The 25,017-nt window shown below is 39.8% G+C and overlaps 1 long non-coding RNA gene across 1 annotated transcript in view; it reads right to left on the bottom strand.

Annotated features, from left to right (window-relative positions):
* Nucleotides 1-1,081: 1,081 nt before the first annotated feature.
* LOC310636213 overlaps nucleotides 1,082-25,017 on the bottom strand; it is a 136,689-nt gene continuing 112,753 nt past the window's right edge. The window contains exons 3-4 of the long non-coding RNA XR_014491641.1: nucleotides 4,627-4,669; nucleotides 1,082-1,529 (exon numbers count right to left, since the gene is read on the bottom strand). This is a non-coding gene — a long non-coding RNA (uncharacterized lncRNA). The remainder of the gene's footprint in view (nucleotides 1,530-4,626; nucleotides 4,670-25,017) is intronic.

Genomic DNA, 25,017 nt, shown 5'->3' with positions numbered 1-25,017 from the left:
GATAATGAATGTTTTCTTTTTTCTATACTGCTGTCTTGACTTCTTTTTCACTCAGTTTTGCTTGCCTGTTAGGGAACATTGATTATTCAGTAAAAAGTTATTTTTAAATCTGCATTTGTTGTCAGTATTCAGAACCATTTTCAGTCAAACTGCTCAGCAGTACCCATCTAATATTGGCAGACAATTGCAAATCTTCCTGGGAAATAGCAATGCAAAACAAACTGAACATCTATGGTTTCTCCAGTGATTCCATCTTAAATTCGAGTCAGATTAAACTAGATCAATTCTAAGGCAAAAGATCTTAGATATAGAAATTGATGCTTTCTCTCATAATAACTAAATAACCAAATTGTAGTGCCTAAACAAGCCTCATATTTACATCATATCACAATTCCCAAATTTAGAAGAGCCTTATCTTTAGCTCAATTCATTGGAGAGAGAGAGGGGGGGGGGGAGAGAGAGAGAGAGAGAGAGAGAGAGAGAGAGAGAGAGAGAGAGACAGAGAGAGACAGAGAGAGACAGAGAGAGACAGAGAGACAGAGAGACAGAGAGACAGAGAGAGACAGAGAGACAGAGAGAGAGACAGAGACAGAGAGAGAGACAGAGAGAGAGACAGAGAGAGAGAGACAGAGAGAGAGAGAGAGAGAGACAGAGAGAGAGAGAGAGAGAGAGAGAGAGAGAGAGAGAGAGAGAGAGAGAGAGAGAGAGAGAGCTGTCGTGGAAGAGAAATACAAGGAAATTGTATGAAACCAAATTCTGCCTCTCTCTTATAGGTGCCATAGGAACCACAGCTTATGTTCCTCTGCACTGCCAGTTCTACAGGGACATTTGCCACCAGTGGATTATCCAGGTTTTATTTAACTTCCTGGGGCACTCTGACAACTTTTATTTGTCTGTTAAACAATCAGGATGAATTTTTCTCTCTAAAATTAGCAAATTTTTGCCACATTGTCTGTATGTTTTGCCACAAATGGCTGCTAATAGTTCTTGTTGTTAGGGAATATTTTTATTTTGTTCATTTTATTGAAAGCACTTTTAATTGGTCAATGATTGAAATAAAATTTATACAAAAAAAAGCTGCTCAGTAGTCTCTTACAAAGAACACAGGAGAACTTCTGCACATCCACCAGGATTGCCTGCTTGCGTTTATTCCTTTATTTCTTACAAAAAATTCCATCCTGGAAAATTGTGTCTTGGGCACAAAAGAGTAGGATTAATTATTTTCCTTAGATAAATTTTGCATTCTAAATTGCTATTAAGAGCAGGTATTTCTACACTGATATATTTAAAGCCTCATCAGTACATTAGTCCAATTGATTAAAACCAGTGCTCAGAAAATGGGGCTAATTAGTTGACCCAGTTCTGTGCCGCAGACTACAAACCCATTTAGATCTTGCTACTTTTCAGGAATGTGGGAACAAACCCAGCTGTCTGAGGTCCAGCCTTCTTCCCCTCACTGAACCAATGATGCTCATTCACTTTCACCAGCTTCAGTTCTGAAGATCTGCTTTTCTTGTTCCCTTTTAAAGCTTTGATCGTAAGACAAAAAGATAGAAAAAAGAAAAGAAAAAATATAAGGATTTAAAACTCTCCTACTTTTCACAAAATTTTACAAGATGTTAAAAAGAAAAACAGCCCACCATAATTCTTACAATAACACTGAATGAGAACAGATATGAAAAAATCACATGTTACCCTTTAAGACTCAATATTAAAAACTCTTCGAGCTCTCTGGCCCAGACTGAGGATTAATTTTATTTTAACTGGGGTTTTTACTTATACAGGGATAAATTTAATTTTTTTTAAACTTGGTTTTTTAACTTTTGTATTTTGTTTTTTAATTACCCTGTAAACCGCCCTGAGTCCTCCGGGAAAGGGCGGTATATAAATTTAATAAAATAAATAAATAAATAAATAAAAACAAATCAGAACATGACCAAAATAGCCAGGATGATAAAAATATCAACCACATTAATAAGAATATAGTAAGACTTTCTAATCAGTCTGAGCCAGTACCTTTTTGGCCAATCATACAGGATCCAGTGTTTTACACCCTTATATTAAAAGAAACCCAAACTTCAGATGTGACCAAAATCTGTTTTTTTTTTCGTTCAGTCAGCTTACTAGCACTCACTTGAAAGCTAATCCGGGAAGGGGCTGGGTGGGGTGGGCAGACTGAAGGGAAGGGGGTGGCACTAGGAGACTAGCAAAGCTGCCAGCCGGGGCAGACTGGGTCATAGCTGTTGGCACCACGTTTCTGCCTTCTCTGTGTGAGCTGCATTAGTGATAGAAAAGTAATGCCCCCTTTGGACAATAAAGTGTTCTCCCCCTCCAAATCCAATCGTCCCCTAATCTGATGCCAGGGCTTTGGAAATGAAGTTCCCATCGCTGGAAGAAAACAGATGCCACCTCCTATTCAGCAGACTGGTATAGAGCACAACAATAGCCCAGCACACAGCCTTTGCCAATGGGGGGGTCCTCTATTAAGCTTGTGTCTCCCCAAATAACAGCTGCAGAGAGACAGCTTAGGAAAGGAAACCTCTGCCAAGCCAACTCTACCCAGGGGCATGGGGTGGGGAAGCGAATGTGGCTTCTTTAAAGAGAGTGCCTAGGGCAGACAATTGCCCTCCTCATCGGCTGCAGGGATTTCACAGGTTTCCACGCGCCTCTTGAGCGTCACCATGGCACCTTCTTGGCACACTCTGCCCATATAAGACAGAGCCGGCGTTGCTATGGCACCAACGGGCACCTCATCAATTGAGGCTTTGTTCAAAGTTCTACCCCTTGAAACTGGAATTTCAGGACATGAGGGGCGGTTGAGGGGAGCTCCCTCTCCAAGCCCAAGATACGCTCCCCAGCAGAACTCCAGACACCCCCTCCCTAGATATCACCAGTCTGTCACACAGCTCCATGCAGGAAGGACGAACCCAAAGTCCTGCTGAATAGCCCCATTCAAATCCCAGCCCTCTTGACAGAGAGACAGCCCAGGACACTGCACTGTCTGAGGTAGAAAAATGGAAACAACGCCCTGCCAGTCCCCCTCCCACAATGGTTAAGCCCCCCCAAAGTAAATCAACCTGTTGTCATTTTCTGACCTATTTTGCTATCCTAAATTGCTGCACAGGTGATCCATCTCCCCCCCACCCTGCCGCCAAAATTTTCTCAAATTAGGGCCTTCCAGTCATCCCTTGGCAGAGAATTCCTTTGGCACTTTTCCCCTTCAGGCAGGACCTCAAGACAGTATTTGGGGGAGGGGGAGGGGGAGCCAAACAGGGTATAGGAACACCAAGGGAGAGGAGGAGGAAGAAAACAAGGCCCAGGTTTGCTAAAGAAAGTGGCACTTGGCAGACACCCATCTGGGAATGTGGCCATGGTATGAAGAGCAACTGCAGGAGGAATTTACATATTGATAACCTGCAAAATCCAGCAATTGAAAAGATGCAACCCAGTGTGGTCCAGGGAAGGATAATCTTTCCATAGCCTCCCTGATCCCAAAGTATCTCCACTGTGAAGATTTTCTTTGCCAGCAGTCTGCCTTGCAGAAGAAACACCTTGATATTTGACAAAAGGTGATTTTAAGATTGTTTCATCTTTATTATTAACCTCTAGGTAAGGAAATGATCTCAGACCTATCTTTCTCCTCTTACATAAAAAAATCCGGCAAGTGGCTCTTCAGCTACTTACTCTACAGTTAATCCTGCAAGAAAAGTAACTGCTTCAGCTGTTTTAAAATTAAGACTAAAGTTGTGATCATGCAGCTGTGTTTCCCCCTTGTTTTTTCTTTTTGCCTAGGAAAAATTATTTCAATTTTTAAAAAATAAGGCTGTATTAATAAGCTCCTTTTTACTGCAGTACTGTTGTGCTGTTGCTTGCTTCACAAATGGGAAGCTACATGATATATATTGCTAACCTGTTTTAAATTTGTAATAAAGCATTGTCACAACAGCTTTCTCGAGTAATTTAGCTTATATGCAGATGTCTGCTGCAACATCATAGTTGCAAGTACCCACTTTAAATTGTAATGTTGGCCATGAATTCAAGAGCAAACCTTTTTATGTTAATCTATATCAGCCTATCCATAACTGGAAAATACTTCTGATTTATTAAGCAAGATTGTTATATTATTCAGAGAATAGATCAGCCTTTGAGCCCTTAGCAAATCTTGACTGTCAGTTATTGATTTTCAACATTACTCAGTGTTCAGTAAGTGATAGAATTATACTGAGTTCAAATAATTTCTGAATTAATGTTCAGAATTATTTTTGAAAAATCAGGTATATAAATTATATGGATGCAAAAACAAGCACTTCCAATAACATACTTGTTCATTATATGGCACAAATTTGTAAAATTATGCTGACGACTTCCTACTTTTAATCAGCTCAGCTTGTATGACAGACAAGTGAGTACGATTCCTCAGAAGTGAGTTCAGAGGGACATATTTCTAAACAGATGAAAATAAGACTGCAATTGTTATACTTTAATTTAATTCTATGTATTTTTATTTTAAGAAGTCCCACTAAGTTAAATTGAGCTTTTTTCGATATAAGGGCACAAAGTATTGCAATTCTAATATCCCTTTCAAAACTTTACTCTTTTCAAGTATCACTTTTTTTGTAAACTTACCTGTTATTTGATGGATTCCAGTCAGTCATTGATTTTGTCCCTGCTGTGGACACAACCAAAGGTCTTTGTTATTTTGGGCATGCTGTTTAAGAATTAACATTTGTATCATCATAAATAATAATCTTATACAGATTTTTAAAAACACAGCTGCAAGACTACCCAGCAGAGTACTTGAGAATTATTTTCTCATTTAAAAAAGGGTTGTAATGTTCACCTTTATTTTTATGTAGTTTCTTGAAGAAAAATGATGCTGGCCTTTTGGTATTAATTTACTCAGTTTATTTTTTTCCTAACTTGACCGGCACACACAATTTAAATTAAAAATATCAAAATTCCAAATGAGTGATGTATCAAATATTGAAGAAAAAAATAACATGTTTTAAAAGAATACTTATAATAAATGAAATATAGCAAAGCTTTTATTTTAAAGACCAATGTTTAAAACAAGGACATTGGAATAATCTTAATCAGTAATTTTCAAACAGAGAAAACAATATAAAGTATTTAATTTAACAAAGTTTGAGAACAAAACAACTTGGAGCACAGAATTTCTTTGATGATCGTCATATCATTCCCAGATTTAGCTTGATGTGAACACTTTCTTCTTGTCCCCTCGGGTCTGGAGAGAAGGCTGCCAAGCTTCTGCAGTGGAAATCCTTCTCTTTCAGAGGATTGATCTCTCAAGAGTGGTATGGGGTTTCCATAGCAATTAAACTGCAACCTGTAAGTTTGTCCGCCCATCACTCTGTCCTGGGGGCAGCAGGAAAGAGGAATATATACTGCTCAAAAAAATAAGGGGAACACTTAAACAACACAATGTACTGTATTTAATAGTAGGATGTCTTATCTTGTGTTCCCTTTATTTTTCTGAGCAGCATATACTGCTTGAGGGAGATTTTCAACAGATTGGGAGGCCTTTCTAGATTACTGATAGAGGAGGAGGACCTTGCTTACCATAGGATTAAGTTGGAGTAAAGTAAAGTTGGAATTTAGTTATCCTTGAGGGATAACAACAGATCACAATCAAAGATGAATCAACAAATCCACACAGATTTGCTCTCACACACACACCCCACACACACCCCTGCTTCTTCCCCAGGTGGTCTCAGTAAAGGTTATATTAATAGTGATAATTTTATCCACTTGCTGTGTGCCTCAGCTCCAAACTGCCATTTCAAGGCAACTTTTCCACAGGGGAGACATTTTATTTATTTATTTATTTATTTATTTATTTATTTAATTTATATACCGCCCTTCTCCCAGGGGACTCAGGGCGGTGAACAGGGCAATACATAAAAACTAGATACAAAAATTAAAATTATTAAAACATGATTAAACAATGCCCATAAAATTACGGTAATACAAATTTAAAATTAAAGTCGTTTATAAAAATCCCACCCCGTCCCATCAGGCCAGGCCAGCTTGTTTAAAGAGATGGGTTTTAAGATCGCGCCGGAAGGAGCGGAGATCGGGCGCCATCCGGAAGATGGTTCCATAAATCCAGTGCACCCACAGAGAACGCTCTCCCCCTGGGGGCCACCAGTCAGCATTCTTTGACCGGTGGCACCCTGAGGAGGCCCTCTCTGTGGGAGCGTACTGGGCGGAGGGAAGTTGACGCCGGCTGCAGGTGCTCCCCAAGGTATTCTGGACCCATGCCATGAAGGGCTTTGTAGGTCATTACCAACACCTTGAACCTCACCCGGAAGACAACTGGTAACCAATGCAGCTCGCGGAGCAAAGGTGTGACATGGGAGTATCGGGAAACTCCCAGTACAACTCTCGCGGCTGCATTCTGTACCAGTTGGAGCCTCTGAGTGGTCTTCAATGGTAGCCCCATGTAGAGAGCGTTGCAGTAATCAAGACGAGAGGTCACGAGCGCATGAGTGACCGTACGTAAGGCATCCCGGTCTAGATAGGGCCGCAACTGGCGCACCAGGCGAACCTGGGCGAAGGCCCCCCTAGTCACAGCTACATTGATTGAGATCCTGCTATTTAGATAGATTCCAACATGCTTGCAAGTGCTGCCCTCTGGAAATATACAGGTGAGCCTCAAGGTATCTATGTGCTTATATTTGTCTGTTATTACCACAAAAGTCTCGTCCTTCCCCTTTCTCCTTCCTTTGTTGGCAAAGGAAAATTTTCACTCCTTTTGTCCAAAGACAAATTTTGCTGTGCCATCAGAGCAAGGATCTCTCCTTTGTCTTAGATTAGTCCCACCAAGCTTATTGAACTTTAGAAACTGGATACACAATGAGTGGTTTTCAGACATTCGCAAAATGGATATAATGTCTACTTGATGACTGGGAGGAAATCAATATTGTGCCAGGGGCTCTGCTTTTTGTCCTTCACACATTTCTTTCTGCACAGACTGCATTTATATCAGCAGTTATTCAAATGAATATTGCTTCAAGATGGATGGATGGAGAACGATTCAGAAGGATTCCTAGGTTAATATATTAAGACATGTCAAGCAAATTGTTAAGTTATTGAAGTATTTATGGGAAAGGTAAACTCCTTTACTTAACTTACTGCTATCATCTGATGACATTTAACTTTCCTGGTTTACAGCTTTATTATTAAACATGCAATTTGACTTAATTTCACTATAGAATCAAAGTGATCTACTCCAAAAACCACTTTGGGGACAAGTAGAAAACTATCATGTGATCTCTTAGATAATATGAGAGGACAGTATATTCAATTAAAGTGTGATTTGGATTTCACAATTTCATCCAGATGCATTAGCTGCATCTCAGATAGCCAGGGCTGAATTACCACCAGCACTACAATATGTTTTGGACAATTCCAAGGTGCAATATTTTTAGGAGACAAATAATGTTGTTAAGGTGGATATTGCTTATTAGAACTTTAGAACAATAAAGAGTAGGAAAACCCAGCTCTAAATCATTGGTTGGGGGTTTTACAGTACAAACAGCAAATTTCAAATGATCTTATGAAGAGATTAATACAATAAAATCACTTTCCTTTTTCTTAGACACTTCTGAGAAAGTTAAAAGAAGTTTGATGTCAAGTCGATTATGCTGAGAGCATAAGATAATGGAGGGGCCAATTTTGCATATTATGTGGTTCCACTTTGACTTAATATCTATGAGTATCTTTTAATATTGTTTTAAGAGCAGTAATATGGTTTAAAGGTTGGACATGATTCCAAATTATATGATGAACATTGGATTTATCAAGCACTGAGTTTAGCATAAAGGTTACTCTTGGGCTAATAACGTGTTCAGTTTCTGCTTATGAACTGGCTTTCGAAGGATATACCCTATTTAAAAGCTGAGCTGTTTTAATATTTATTATAATATATTTTGTCATTTTTATTTTCCCCCTTCTCTGTTTGCTTTGCTATTGTTGCGTTTTTTTTCTTTGTTTCCGTATATTAAAGAAAGCAAGTGTGGAAGAAAGCATGTGTTCAGAGACTATATTGCCCAGCATTTTTCCTCCATGTCTGCAGTGCCACCTATTTAAAAAAGCAAGGGTTTACTAGTACCAAGGAGAACACAGCTTTTCAATGTCTTTAAAATTTATGTGAGATTGCCTTAGTACTGAAAGATGTGCAGCTGGGAAATTAGAATGGAGTAATGAAAAGGTTGTGCTGAGTCTCCCCGAAAGAAAGGTTTGGGAAGGGGGATGAGCCAGTTCTATTCAGATCTCACTGGGGTTCACTACTTTTCTTTTTTCTTTTAACTAAGTGACCGTCTGCAGCTTGTCTTTTCATTGGTGTTCTGCTCTTTAACTTTCAGCAATCCTTCCTTCCTTCCTTCCTTCCTTCCTTCCTTCCTTCCTTCCTTCCTTCCTTCCATTTCTACCTTCCTTCCTTCCTCCTATTTTTGACTGTGTTTGTGTATCCTTTCCTTTTTCTTATGTAAGTTGGCATGCAGCCTCATTCAGTGATAAAAATGCAATGCTTGTAAGGAAATACAAAAGTAAAAATGTAACATTTTCTAAAATGGCATCTCAAGTTAACGAAAGAGATATTTAATCTTTTCTATACAGAAAATACATTAATAATAATCTCATAATGGGAAAATTACTACTCCTCACAGCAAGGAAGTAGACCTTCTTCCTATGACATTAACATGCCATTTAAATTCATAATTAGAAAATACTATGCAATCGTGGAAACAAGATTCTGTTCTAATGATGGCACATCTATGAAATTTAGCCAGTGGCAGAGGATACCTTACCCTGGATGCGTAATATAGCATAGTTAGAAAATGTAATATTCCTTCAGCATTGAGAGAAGATAACTGAATATAGCATTATACTCATCAATATGGCACTTTATAGTATTAACAGCTGATCACACAGAAACATTTTGATCAACATTTAAAGCTTTTTTATTTGCTGCTTTCAGGAGTTATCTCCCCACCCCCAATAATAAAAGAAGTACTCAGTAGTTTTGATTAATGAGGGAAAAAGCAACAAAGGGAAAAAGATGGGGAGGTTAAACTGGATCATCTATTTTATCTATTTTTAATGTTGGCTATTGAGTCTGTCTAAAATTATAAAACTATACAGATGGATTAGAATTACCTGGCTATAAAGCAATGCTCCTGAAAATTTTTGTTCAGTTTGGGAAAATAACATGAAATACTAAATATGTCATATGGCCAAAACAATTCAAGCTATTTCATGTGGTCAGTTGCAGATTTATTCAAAGAATGCTGTAAATGAGTGACATCATACATCACTAAAAGGTGTTATTAAGAAATAACAGCCACGGGACTTCCGATTTGACGTCGTAGCATAACAGGCGTAGGAAGATGGGGCTCCATCTTCCGCATTCAATTTTGCCACGCTGGGGACCCTAAAAAGGGTCAAAAATCATCCCAAAGAGGTGACTGAGAAGGAGGAGACCCTCGTTGATCACAGGACAGTAACGCCCTTCCATTTGATCTGAGGAAGCCCTCCAAACCAGTGGGGAAAGACTAGCTACATTCATGTGGCCAGTCAGAAGCTGCTGATAACCAAAGAAAATAAGATTAACCAGCAACTTTTGAGCAACATGGATGGAACTGGGTGGGACCCTATCCTCTCTTTATGACTTTAAGACTTTTTCCTAGGAAAAAAAACCACCCACAGCAAAGAATCCTCCCCGATGAGAGAGGGGAGGGGAATTCCCACCCCATTTCCTCAGGAAAAGAAAAGTAATGAATTAATTGTTTGGGTGGAAATAGAGAAAATTACAAGATTAATTTGGAAGCAATATACATATTTAACTTTGAAATATGGAGACTAAAAGTGCTTTTGAGATTTTTTTTTAAAAGAGACTTAAAAAGCTTGCAATATGACTTCCGGTGGCTCCGCGGCGCCGGAGACAGCCTTCCCGGGCTGCCCGCGGCTCAGCTGTGTGATTTTTCGCCCGAAACAGCGCCGATCAGCTGTTCGGGCGAATCTGAAGCCCCCTCCTCGGGAGAAGAGGAGGGGGTGAGCCCCCAGGTGGGGGTTGAGTTCTCCGGGGCCGCCTGAGCTTGGAGCTTGGGCGGCCGAAGGATTGAACTCCCCCGTAGCCTGGGCTGCTCCCAGCTGACCAGCGTCTCTGCTCCGGACTTTATGGAGCAGAGCCAGGCGTCTGCGACCATCCCTGCTTGAAGGAGAGACTATGAAAGGGAAAGAGCAGGCAGAGCAGTACAAGAGGGAAAGATGAAGAGATGAAGAAGATTTTATTTTACTCTCAAGCTTGATGGACTTTGCTTAAAACTTAAAGTGAAAGTGCGTCACAATTGTAAGTAAAAGATGGCGGCTAAACCTCCCCCTAGAACTTTTCGGAGTGCTGGAAATTCTCCGGTGCAACAACAATCATTGCTGCAGGCGTTGCATTCTCCTGATGTATTGACATCGAAGGATCTTGAAAAACATACCCAGTTAATTTTGGAGTCAATGGGTGTTAAATTTCTACAGATGGAGGAGAAATTGGAGAAATTGGAGCAGAGAATGGAAGAAAGGATGGAACAGAAACTTAGAGAAATGAAGGTAGACATTTTGTCCTCAGTGCAAAAAGTTGCTAAATGTGTGGAGGTGCTGGATGATCAAGTGCAAGACTTGATTCAAAAGAATGCTTTATTAGAAGCAAAAGTATTGGAAATTGAAGATTTAAAAGACAAAATCGACAGTGAACAGAGCTTGGCCCAATTTTACCAGATGCAGTTTGCTGTGAGAATTAGAGGCCTAAAAGAGAATATTAAGGAAGATTTAAAGCAGCTGGTTTCTGAGGCTTTTGAGGGAGTATTGAACCATCCAGCATCTGAATTAAAACAAGGTATGGACAAAGTGTTTCGTGTGAATTCGTGGATTGCTAAACAGAGAAAGTTGCCTAGAGATGTGGTGGTTTATTTTGTAAAAAGGGAAATTAGAGATGAAGTTATACAAGCTGCCTGCGATACCAAAGTTGTGATTGCTGGTCAACAAGTTTTGGTTCTAAAAGAAATTCCTCCAAAGATTTTAAAGAGAAGGAAGGATTTTATATTTCTTGTGCAAGAGCTCAAGCAAAGAGATATAAGGTTCAGATGGGAGATCCCAGTTGGGTTGAGCTTCATGTATGATGGCAAAAGATACTGTTTGAGTAATGTGAAGCAAGCGCATGATTTTTATAATAATGTCTTGGAAGTAACCCCATCAACACTTCTGGAAGCTGCAGAGGGATCTGGAGAAGGAGAACATCAAGAGGATGAAGATGCACAGATAGACGAGAAGGGTACAGGAGGAGTTCAAGCTGCAACTCTTTTGGATGATCTTAGAGAACAGAGGGTGACGCGTGCTGCCTTAAAACGCTCAAAAAAGAAAAAAAAATAAGACCAGTAGAAATCTATGGAACTTCCACAAAATATTTATAGTTAAGTGGTAGTTGTGTTTTTTAAATTAATGGACAACTTACTACAGAGGAAGAGGAAGAAAGTTTTGTGGGTTAATGTGGGTTAATTTGTGTAAGAACTATTTATTAATGTGCAAATGAGAATATGTTAAGGTAATAGTGAATGGTGGAAGAACATAGATGGGAATGATGCTAGTTTTCTTTTATTTTAGTTTTTTATATATATTTAGTATTATTAAGGATTGGTTTACTATATACAAGCTAGAGAGTGATGGATTTTAGAGTTTATAATTGTTAGTATATGATTGTTTATGATTGCCTTTTAGATATATACCTTGTATTTTGCTCTGGGAAGTCGGGGGGGGGAGGGGGGAGGAGGGGAAGTGGAGGGGGGGAGGTAGGGGAGGGAGGAGGGGGAGGGGGAGGGGGGGAGATAGGGGGGAGGTAGGGAGGGGAGGAGGGAGGGGGAAGGGGGTTTTTTTTTTAAAGGAAAATTGTATTTTATAAAACTTTTTAATAAAAAAAAAAAAAGCTTGCAATATAAGTTTGGATGTAAAAAGCTGGTAGACAGCATCAATGACATCTAGTGGCGAACTACTGCACTACAATTTATTATGCCTAAAGGAAACATGGCTGGAAGCCCAAACTCAGATAAGACTTTTGTTGTTTTCAGAAACTTTCACTTTTGAAGACTGCAGCTGGGAAAAGGGGGGGAACCCTCTTGGGCTGCTTATCTGTATTGTAGAGACAATAAACTATTTTGAAACTGCCCTGTCTGGAGTATGAATATAAATACTAACTGACTTTTAGAGCTGTGTCATGGAGCTATTTTTCTATAGAAGAAACATGCATTATTGATTGAGATGATGGAATACTTCAGACTATAAACCTATTGATGAACAATTTTTAATTGCTCTTCTCTCTCTGGACAGAAAAGATGTCTTCTTCATTGGATAGAAAATTTTGAAAAATCCCTAACACCTGTCCCCAAAGTCCCCAGCTTGACATACCCACAAGAAAATGATGAATTTCAGAAAGAAATTCTTTCTATGTTAAAATCAATACAAGAGACAATTGTCTTAGCTCATGATGAGACTAAAAATAATACAAAGAACAATTTTTTAAAGCTACAAACTCAGAAAATGACTACTAAGAAGGAACTAGCAACCCAGAAAATAGAAGAAAAATCAGAGGAAGCAGATCCAAAGATGGAGGACCTAAAGAAAGGAACTAACAGACAGACTCAGACAAACAAAGAATTAGAAGACATAGCAATAATATCAGAAATCAAAAATATACCTTACCTGTCAAGATCTCAGAACACACTTGAGGATAAGAAAGAAGGGCTGATTGAATGGAAGATAGAGCTGTTGGGAGAACAGCTTTTGACCCATTATATGGGATATTATACTATTAATCAGATGTTTGAACATGGCTGAAAATAAATAATTATTAGAAACAGATGTATTATTAGAACTAGAAAGATAGAATTTATAACTAGAATATTATATTTTGGTATGAGAAGGAAAATATGTAAATACTAAGATTGTTTGAATATATTGAATATATCTTGGTTATCCAAATATAATTTATTATGAGAAATTATAAGCAATAGAGACATTTTGAAAACTGATGGGAAATTAAAATAAAATAAAAAAGTGGGAAAAACAGGATATTGAACAAATTGAACAAATGGATATTAAGTGCAAATGCAATTAAGATATATTTTGGTTAGAAAAGATATTTTAAACTGACATTATTGATATTATTAGGAAAATATAACAAAGACGTTGATATTCAATTGTATATGTATTAATAACAATAAGAATTGTATTTGCCTAATGTGGGAAAATGTGTACTACCGGAAGAAGAGAGGAAGCATTGGATTGTGTAATATTGGGCCTAGATTGAAGAAGTTAATATATACCACTGAATTACTAATGGACCCAGGACAATATTGTATGTTGTTTATTAAGTACTTATGATTGTAAAACTAGAAAGTTAATAAAATATTTTTTAAAAAGAAATAACAGCCACTACAATAATAATAATAACAATCTCTTAATTAAACACAGAGAAAGCAAGGGTGAATATTATTATTAACTGTTAATACTTTTCACCAGAGACTAATATAATAGACACCATCTCTCAAGTTTTATTTATAATTGAGAAACAAAACACTAGTGATCAATTTTTATTTTTTTTACTTTTTGAGACAGGAATGAATTGTACCTGATTATATTTAATCTAGCCAGAATTTATCCCTTTGAAGCTTTTTAGAAAGAGTATGAAGGGAAGCTATCAATAATGTTATGGAGATCTGAATCTCTGTTCCTTCTCTCCAAAATCCACACAATGGATTGAATCAGGGTTCTATCTGGCAATGGCCACTTGCCCAATAGTGACTTGTATCATTGTCAAGCATGTCTCCAGCCATTCTTGGGTAATATAAAGCTTGCCCTACTATTCCATTGGCACGATGATGGTTGGTTAGATGATTCTAGGAGATGCTGTAAGTCACGAGCAGGAAACCTGCCCCAGTGGGACACATCTGCAGATACGTATAGTCCTTTCCAGCTTCTGAATTAAAAAGCTTTCCATGTCTGCATAAAAGAATACCAGCATAATATATATTGCCCGTATTGCCAGCCACTTCCATAATCCTATTGTATCTGTTCTCAGCCACAACCAAATGGCGTGATCCTGATTGGTGACAGTGGCCCTTGATATTGGCAAAATAATTGGGAAAGGATCTGCTAATCAAGACATTGCAGCAATAACAGAGTAGATTTGATTTCAGGGCTCTGTCGGGATTTCTCTAGGCTGTCTGCACCTCTTCCCACATCCCATTTGGACAACTCCCTAATTAAAAGAATGTGAAATAAAGAAATATATGGGAAACCATCAAGACAGAAATAGCCTAAAAGATTAGAGAGCCAGACCTTGCCATGACTGTGTCAACAGCCAGGTTTCTGTGGAGCTGGAAAACTGAAACTGACTACAGTAGCATTTAAGCAAATGCTATTTTACTACAAGGTAGGATAGGGCAGTGACTGAAAATGACAAAAACAGGGATACTGGAAAATAGGCAGTGAGAGTCCATTCAACATTTTTTATTTTCTGGGCCCTGCAGTGAGGAAAAGTGGGATGGTTGCATCTTAGGATAAAGTATTGCAGAATATTTTTTGCTAAATAGTGTACTTATAGAGAGAATTTTGAAAGGACACAGAAAAGTTATATCCACCTTGAAGAAGCAGTGGGAAAAGAAGAACATTTTACCTGCATTCCAGAATTGGTAATGATGTCTTAAGGCTGTTTCACTCATGGGCTGGAGCTGGGGCCAATGTCTTGAGGCCAAGGGGAAGATAGAAGTTGTCAAGGCATAACTATCCCATGTTAAATTACAAGCGAAGACTTTAAGACTTCAAATAATAGAATAAAAACCAGGACAGAAGAAAACATTACTGTATTCCTGAACATGGAGAGTCCCTTCCACATCATGTGTAACAATTATAACAATTATAGGGAGATTTTCCTCTACAAACTCTAGAAAAGATTTCTATGGGCTTAACTACCCATTACAAGGAAATGTATCCATTGTATCTACCTCATATCCATTTTGCCAGAAAATTTCATTTCTAGAAGAGATAATTAGGGGGTTTTAATGCTTACCCTGGTGACCATTTCTGCCTCAAACTTCATGCATTTGTGAGCTAAAATTTGATGGGTGAAACTGCCTGAAAAAAAAGCAATGGTTTCAGTTAGGAAAATGGCAGGTGGGGAAAGAATTAGTGCTTCTTTTCTTGTTTCTCCCCCAACTTCTCTGAATTCAAAAACCATTCAGGCAAACTGTGGCTATTGGGCTATCTTTAACCTTGTTTTCATGTAACACCAACTTTGGCCCCAAGCTATTGGCATTCCCTACATCATGTGGCAGTGAACTCCATCTGTTAATTATGTGTTATATAAAGAAGCCCTTACTTTTGTTTGCCTTCCTCTCTCCTCTGCTAATTAACTCCAGTAGTTGACCCTGGGTTCTAGTATTATTTTGAAAGAGGAAAGAAATTTTCAGCCTATTATCTTCACAACATTTTCTGTTTTATAAACTTTAACAATGGTGTTTAGCAGCTCACCTTAAAAAAAATACCCAGTTTTGTATACTCTTCCTGGCAGTTTGCTTTCCTTTGCTGATTGATTATTCAAGATTTCTCAGTTCACTGTTGAAGAACACAATTTTATATTGTGTGACTTTGCGATTTGTTCTTTTGAGACTTCCACAGCTACTGTAATAGCTGACAAGTTACCAGTTTACAGTTAAAAGTGAAAACAGCCAAGTCACAAATTGCAAGCTCAAAACTATAAAAGAAGAGACAAATGTTAAACCTTCATGTGCTACTCTAATGTGCTCTTCATAAATATGGCACAAGGATTAGATTCACACATTTCAGATTTATGAAACTGATAGGAAGAAACTATTGTTTTCCTCCTGCTTTAACTGATAGGAAGTTTTGTTGTAAAAATCAGTGGAAGCTTTTAATCCAGAGGAACGATTTATCATTGTGCTAGTTGAGAGATAGACGGTCACCATTTTTGCAGTAGCAAAAAATATGGAATAGCAATATGAAATAAGGCACTTTATTTCACACAAAATGCTACCAACCTCAGTTCAGATTCCACTTAAGATTAGAAATAGCAGTCAGTCTGAAGGCATACAGTATAAAATAGGACCCATAGACCAGAAGCCTCCAACCTTTCCAGGCTCACGGACCAGAGGGAAGGAGAGTAGCTTGAACATTGTGCATGCACCGACCCTGCGATCCAGGATCGGGCCATGGCCCATAGGCTGGGGAGCCCTGCCATAGACTGTAGAGACTGCAATAGAGCACTTCTAAGTGATGGATCTAACTGGTGTTTAAGTCCCCTAATTTCACAGTTAAACAAAGCAGGGTTTGAGCAGGCTGTTCTCACAGTCAGTTACTGGGATGCTACAGGAAACGTGTTTGTTTCTATACACGGCTGCAGTGGTTGCAGAATGCTAACGTCCAACCAGAATACTTTTTCTTGGCAAAAAAATAGCTCCAAGACGATGACCCCACTTAATCAATGCTAAGCTATCGCAGTCTCTGCATTTTGTACTAAAAACAAGTCCAATTATAATTAGTCACAGAAGACAAATAACTAATATTGTTTGCTCTCTCCAATAGGGCAATATAACTGCTGACTCTACTGTATAATTCTGTTCTTAGCTCTTTTACCCAAACTTCTTGCTAAGCCACTGCAATGGAAGATCAAGAAATGGTAGGACTTATAACAGATGACCATCCTTTGGGGTCCAAGGGAGCAAAATGCAGCCATTTCAGTGGCTTAGCTCCCAGCTTGCAAACTGAGTGTCCCTGTCTTGTCTAAATCTTGCAACTGCAGCAGAAGCAGCTGGAAGCCAGAACCCAGTGCAGTGTAGACAGATGTAAATTCATGTCCGTTGATACTTATAGTGAAATATATCCAGCCTGGTCTATTGATTAAGACACTGGGCTAGAAACCAGGAGACTGTGAATTCTAATTCTACCTTAAGCATGAAAGCCAGCTGGGTGACTTTGGGCCAATCACTCTCAATCAGTGCAACTCACCTGACAGGATGTTGTAAAAATATAGGAGGAGGAAGGTATATTAGAATGCTTGCCGCCTTGAGTTGTTTATAAAACTAAATATCAATCAGTCAGGTTGGCCTTACTGTAGTGGCCAAAATTGTGGAAACCTTTTGGGAAAAGTGTACTTTTGAGGTTTGACGGCTAATAACATCACTTTTTTTGAAGTAGTACCATAAAATTATATATCAATGGAAAGATAATTTAATCAAGAATGTAATGCAACAAAATTTGTTCAATTATCTGTACTGAATTCTATGAAAAGTTATATTCAAATAACCAGAAAAAGGAAGCACAACTTGCTTAGGTTGATATCAGGTGGCTTTCCTTCATCTGATTATAGCCAATGAGCATGAGTGTTTAGAGAGCCAATCAGGTCTCATCTTGTTTTAGCAATGAGCCAATCAGATCACAATAGTTACTGATGTCATGTATTGAAGCTGAGAGGAGGACATTTGTCAGTGTGTTATGTGATCGCTATCAAGTTGGTTGGGTTTTTTGTGTTCTTTCATTTAGTGAGCTTGTAAAACATAATAAAATTAAAGTAATAGTGCAAAGAGTTGACTGGTTGCCAAGAAAGCGATGTAAAATAGTATTATTAAGTGAACAAGGTTAGAGTTATAAATAAATTAGAAGAAAAATTGGTGGAAACTTAACCAAAGATGGCATTTCTATTGTACACTTTTCCCAAAAGGTTTCCACAATTTTGCCCACTACTGTACAAGTCACTGAGTATAATCAACAATGTTTTTGATATGTGGATTGTAGTGAATCTTGAAAAAAGGAAGACTTTTTTTAACCTATAAAAGTGTGAAATTTAAGGGGAGGAAGTAGAACAGTATTTCATGTTGCTTTTAAACAACCTGCTATGATATCAAGGGAAGGGACTCTAGCTTGCCTGACATTCAGGAATCTCAAATCCTCTGTGCTATTAAATTAATACAAAACAATCAATCAATCTTTATTATAGTCACACACCAGCACCAAAAATTAAACATTAAAATAAAATAGAGCAAAAATGAAGAGAATATAGTAATACATTACAATTGATGGTGACATCATCATTGGATGACCAAGGTCTACCTAATTTTACAGACAGTGTAACAAAACGTAGCTACATTCAGAGAAATTGAATCCTACTGATCTGACAATTGTAGTTCTGCATAATAGAGGTCAGAATTTCCAGGATATTTAACCAAGTAAGGTGTAAGATGAGTCCATGGGTCCCTATAGAGGGCGCAATACAACAGGATACGAGCAACATTACCTATTTTCAGATCCCTAAAAGGAAAGCCAGAAGAAGTTGATTGACTAAAGAATGCACATCTGCTGGTGATAGGTGTGACGAGTACCACTGAAGTTTGGACAAGAGCAACATCTTTACAGGTAGTCCTCAACTTATGACTGGTCACTCAGCAACAGTTAGAAGTTATCACAGGCCACCCCAGAGCTATTTACAATCTGGTTTTGAAGTTCCAATGGCCAGAAACAGCCTTCTGTAATCAGATGGTCTCATTTTGGGTACTTGGCAACTGGCCCACATTCACAACCATTTGCACCCTGCTGAGGTCACCTGACTGTGATTTGCAAAATTCTTACCAGAAACTGGCATTGCTTTCCCGCTTCTGCAATTAATGCCCACAGGGTACAATGGCTTCACTTAACAAACATAGCATTTGCTTAACGGCCATTTGCTTAACAAACACAGCATTTGTTCAACAACTACAGTATGTGCTTAACAACCATGGAGTTTCCTTAATGACTGTTGTGAAAAAGGTCACAAAACTGGGCGGGGGTCACATGGCAACCCACTTCACAATCTGCACAACTTGCAACTGTAATCCTGGGCTGAATTATGATTATAAGCTGAGGACTACTTCATATGGGGGGGGGAGATATTCTGGAACAGTGTCACTTGGGCGTTTGTGTATTTGTGCTTTTAACATTTTAAGCAAAGCAAATTTCAGTGCATCAAAGCAGTTCGTCTTCCTTCTACTCATTCCCAAGGGTGTTCTGTGTTTTTTCAAAAACAACCTGGAAACATGTGAAGAACTGTAGTTTTAAAACAATCTCTCTCCCTCTTTCTTTCACCCTCTCCTCATCTTGTATGCATATATTAAAATAAGACTAAGCCCTGCTCTTTAAACATTGCTTAGATTCATTGTCCTTCAAATGGAGCCAAATTTCCCACCCCACTCACACTCTAGGTCTAGGAAATGAAACAGAACTGGCCAAGGGCAAATGTAGCGACTGCAGTGACTAGGTTTTTAAACTGATTTGCTGTGTCTGATGCTCCTTTGGAGCAAAGTATGATGTAGCAGTTAAATTGTTGAACCAGGACTGAAGGGACTCCATTAGCCCTGAAACTCACAGATTGACATTTGGATCACACTCTTTCCCAGATGTGCTTTGGAGAATAGAGGAAAGAAACAAATCACGTAGACCTTGGGCCCAACTCTATCCCAGTAGTAACGTCTCACTTGCTTCCATAGTATAAAGCTTAGGGCATATCCACCACTTCAGTTGCCTCCATTCTCCAATTCCTGAAAAGCATAAAGTCAATCCACAATTGACTTCAAATCTGCTGACTTTATAATGTGGAAAACAAGGAGCAAAAATCAGTCATATCTGCAAGTGGTCCAAGAATGTCCTTATTCCAAACACACAAGGTCACACAAAAGGGAAATAAAGCTTACAGTACATATGGAAATTCCTATCCTGAATCATACATTTGTGTGGTAACGTAAAAAGAAAAAAAGCCCCTGAAAAGATGTCAATCTACATTTTGCCTAGTTTTTAGGAGATGTAGTGAGTCAGAATTTCCTACAAGTGAGGAACTGGGACCTTTGCCTGCCCATTTTCTTGCACAAAGCCTCTACAGGAGATGACATTGCTAGGCAAGCCCTAGCAATGGAGCAATGGAACCAGTTGTGGTTGCTACAGATACAGGTTTGCTTTTACAAGATAGGAGATTTCTGGTCCTGGGCAGTATCATAATAAACCACCTTCATCACCTTTCCATGACCTGGATGTGACTATTTGTGTTGTATAGTAGAGTGTCAATGCTGCTAACATTGGATGTTCTTGCTTAGACAAAATATGAAGGTACAGCCATTTTCTCTTTAACCTGTGTGTTACTTTTAGAGTTAGAATTAGATGATGTTGGGAGAAGGAAGAATGTGTATGGGGATTAGTTAGACATAATAACATGGCAGTAGAGCATTTTTCAAGGCTGTTTTGAAATAAGAGATGATAAAGAAATGGTGGGTTGGAGAACAGGAGGGAAAGCTTGCATTTTAAACTAATTGGAGAACGTGATTTATGACTGTAAATAAGGGGAGTGAATTGTGCTTTGATACTATGTGTTTAGGGGAGGGGAATTCAGATTTCAGCTTCAACCATGTATGTGCCAAAGTTATGCTTCTCAAATAAAGATTCTTTAAGATAAACAATGCCTTGAAGTTCTTTGAAGAGTTTCATTTGTCAGAATCATGACATTGAGTCCTTCTGCCATGGGAAAAAGGTCAGTCCATGAAGCAGAATTTCTGCAATCTGCTGGTGTCCCTTGGGGCCAGGTGAGGAATAGTCTCAGTTGTTTAACAGCCATGGCAACTGCACCCTCATAAAATAACAATAAGAAAACCACACCTTTGGATTAATATATCCATGACTAAAAAAGCAGCAACAGGAGGAACTCTGTATGGTATTGTGGCTATTTGTTCCCAAACACAATGCACATTAAGGTCACATCCCATTCATTTTCCTAGGGAACAATGCACACCCTGTTCAGAGATGGTTGATGGAGCCATTGATAGTCATACTGTTCCAAGAGAAGCAGCCTATATTTCAGTAAGTAATCAGGTAATAGAGTGGAATTTGCTGCAGATGAAATCCCGTTGATGCTGCCTTATTGGAAGATGTCAGGTAGCTAGGCAATGGGTCTACGCCTCACATGTTGTGCTGCAAAACCTCTATGACAATATATAGCAGATCCAGAGTATGAGTGTGGATACAGTAGCACCCACCAGATTGTATAGCATACTATCCCCATAGTCATTTATGTGTGTGACAGAGGGCAGAGCAGGGCATGTGGCCTTTGGTAACCTGATTTGGGTTACCCCAGTCATGAGATAAAATATCGTGTTTTTTCTCTCATGAGGTGCCCTGGTTTTAGCATTTTAATATTAATGTTTTAATGAAAATACTAGCTTTAGCTTTGGCTGGATGGCAGCAGGAACTGACACATTTCTTGAAATGTGGAAGGGATTCCAATACCTCCAGAAAAATAAAACTTTAATGTTACACTTGTGCCATTCCTATTTCATCTGTATTTGCCAACTGAATTATATATCTTCAGTTGGATACAGGCAATAACCTGATGGTAAACAGTTGGTATAGTGTTAGTACATTTTATAAAATACTTTTCATATGTAATTTTAAACATAAGAGAATATTATTGATAAAGAGAAAGAGGGAGGGAGAGAGAGAGAGAGATCTTGGAGACCTACTGGACAATCACTAAAATATGAGCCAGCAAGGTGCAGCAGCAGCAAAACAAAAAAGCCAATACAATCCTAGGTTGCATTAACAAGATCACATGTAATATTAGTATCACTTTTGTAATGTATTGGGCCTTTTACTTGAACTGTTTTCACATGTCTTTTGTTCTAAGCCATTTGTCAAGTGATGGGACTCAAGTCACCATCGCCTATTATTCAAGGACACTGTCCTCAGCTGAGCATAACTACGCTCAGATTCACAAAGAGTTCTTGGCCATTGTGGCCAGGGTGAAGAAATTCCATGATTACTTGTATGGCAGGGAATTCACGGTCTTCACTGACCACAAGCCACTGTTGGGGCTATTTACTACTGATAGGCAGACGCCTCAAATTCTGTCCCCTAGAATGTTAAGATGGTCTGCTTTCATGTCAGCCTACAGCTACAGGCTGATTCACAAACCGGCAAAGACATGGGCCACGCAGACGGCCTTAGCAGGTTGCCATTGCCACAGGTAGAGCCAGATCCAGTGCCAGCAGCTCGCATTTTGTCAATTCAGGATTTGCCTGAATTTCTCCTCCATGCGGGGGATGTGGCTGCAGAAACTGCTGCAGACAAGGTTTTAAGTAGAGTTTTGGCTTGGATTCACACTGGGTGGCTTGAACATAGCCCTGGACCTGAGTTCCAGAGCTACTTCACACGACATGAGCTTTCAGCTCACAAAGTCTGCATTTTATGGAGGAGCAGGGTTATTGTCCCAGGTTCATTAAGGAACCGTGTACTTCAATCTCTGCATGAGGGACATCTGGACATAGTCCAGATGAAGGCATTGGCATGAAGCTACCTATGGTGGCCAGGGTTAGATAAGGCTATCGAGGTCCAAGTACATGGGTGTTACATGTGTCAACAGTCCAGACCAGAAATGCCACATGCTCCTGTCCACAGATGGGAGGAAACTCATACACCGTGGTTAAGGATTCACATTGACTTCTCTGGGCCCTTTCAGAGACAGCTATTCTTGATAGTGGTCGACAGCCACTCTAAATGGCTGGAAGTAATTCCTATTTCAACCATGACTACTGCTAGGACCATCCAGGTGCTTAGAAAGCGTTTTGCCACACACGAGCTACCAGACGTCATAGTCTCAGACAACGGGGCCCAGTTCACAGTAGCAGAGTTTCAAGGCTTCTTGAGGACTAACCTCATAAGGCATGCTATATTTCACCCCTCGACTAACAGGCAGGCTGAATGTATGGTGTGCACTACAAAGGAGTCACTCAAGCGCATAGTGACTGGAGATCAGCACCATAGGCTGGGTGATTTCTTGCTTTGCCAGCACACTACACCTTGTACAGCAACAGGCAAGAGCCCAGCAGAGCTTCACTGGTGGAGAAGGCTCATCATGAAGCTGGACAGGTTGCACCCTGACCGGGTAGCAACAGACACCTCGTGCCCAAAGGCTCCAAGGGGGTTGCAAGTGGGTGATGGGGTGTGCGACTGGAACTATGGGCATGGGAACTTGTGGGTGCTGGGTAAAATTGTCAAAATCTTGGGCCCTCTCTTGTATGAGGTGGCTCTGGATGGGGGGGGTGGGACATTCGCCACCATATTGATCAGCTGCAGAAGCGGTTCGCAGAACGGCCACAAAGTGAGGACCTCATGACGGGTCCACTCCTAGAGCCAGAAACCGGCAGCCAAGCTGGGCAGTTCACATGCTCTGAGGACTCAACCAGTCAGTACAACGGGGAGGTGGTTGTAGATGGGCAAAGCCTGGGAGTGCAACATGGGTCCCCTGATGGGGAAAGTCAACCCGATCAAGACAGCCACTGTGCTAACTCTGCTTCTTCATTGGACTTTGGTTCAGGCCGACCTGGAATGGCCAGCCAAAGGGACTCGAGTCAATCCAACTCTCGTGAATTCATTAGTTCTGGTCTACCCAGCCCGGCGGGCAAGGAGTTGCCTGGATCCCCCAGGTGGTCTGCAAGGTCGCGCAGACCACCACCACCACTTTATTCTCAAATAATAGTAATAATGTGTGTACATTCTAGGGGGAAGGGGTGTAATGTATTGGGCCTTTTACTTGAACTGTTTTCACATGTCTTTTGAATGCTGCTTAAGATTGCTTAATTAGGGTGTCTGTATAACGGTCGCTGACTGCCCAGACATACAGTCTCCAGGACGATCATTGGTTGGCTCTGGGGCGGGAATAGGTTCCTTTAAACCTATTGGCCACTGCCTAGTGGCCAACCATATAAGTAGCTGTGCAGAAGCCTCTGATTCAGTTCTGTTCCTGTTACTTCAATAAAGCAATGTTCCTGTTTGAACCCTCTCGTCTCGCCTCCTGCTTCCAAAGAACCCGCTACACAACAACTTTATAAAGCTTTAGGACCACACTTAGAATACTGCATCCAGTTTTGGTCATCATTAATATAAAAAGATATTATGTAAGGATCTGCCTCAACTAGGTCTCCCAAGGAAGCAAAACTCTTGAAACAGGCATTGTCTGAAAAGGAACTTTTATTAGGGACTAGTGATAGCAAGAAAAACAAGGTGAGATCTGAGGAAAAACCCACAGAAGCAGTATATCAAGAGCAGTATTCGTTACTCCTCCCCCAGGGTCCCAATGTCCATTTGAATCCCAGCCAATCCACAGGTGGTATATTGTTTTGGTAACCGGCTCCTTTGGCACGCTCTTCAAGGTCTTTTTTGCTTTCGTTTCCCTCTGGCTCCAAGCGCAAACCGTCTCTTAGATAAGTGTGATGTTATTCAGCTGCATTCCTTCTCCTGGGGGAAGGGAGTAGTGGGATTCAGCCAGTTCACACCACTTCAGCAGAACCGGTAGCTAATTTTTTGTTGCCCAGGCCCAGAATGGACTTCTGGAAGTGGCATTCACACAGAGAACCAGGTGTTCACATATTTGAATTTATATTATATATTTATATTTATTAAATTTTTATACCACCCTTCTCCCGAAGGACTCAGGGCAGTGTACAGGGAAATAAATATCAAAATATACATACAAAAGTTAAAAAAGATTAAATAATTATGCCCAATATAATACAATAATTAAAACAATGTTAAAACCAAATCCAAACCCCAAACCCATCAGACCAGGCCGGATTGTTCAAATAGATAGGTTTTTAAATCGCGCCGGAAGGAGCAAAGGTCGGGGGCCATCCGGAGCTCAACCGGCAAGCGTTCCATAGGTCTGGCGCGCCCACAGAGAACACCCTCCCCCTGGGGGCCACCAATTGACATTCTCTGATCGGAGCCACCCTGAGGAGGCCCACTCTGTGGGAGCGCACTGGACAGAGGGAGATTGATGCCGGCAGCAGGTGCTGCCGTAGGTAATCCAGACCCAAGCCATGTAGGGCTTTATAGGTCATTACCAGCACCTTGAATCTCACCCGGAGGGCA

This window comes from Vipera ursinii (assembly GCF_947247035.1).
Source record: "Vipera ursinii genome assembly, chromosome: 2".
In the NCBI taxonomy this organism is placed as follows: Eukaryota; Metazoa; Chordata; class Lepidosauria; order Squamata; family Viperidae; genus Vipera; species Vipera ursinii.
The sequence above is the reverse complement of the archived record's forward strand: the minus strand, read 5'-3'. Positions and strand labels throughout refer to the sequence as shown.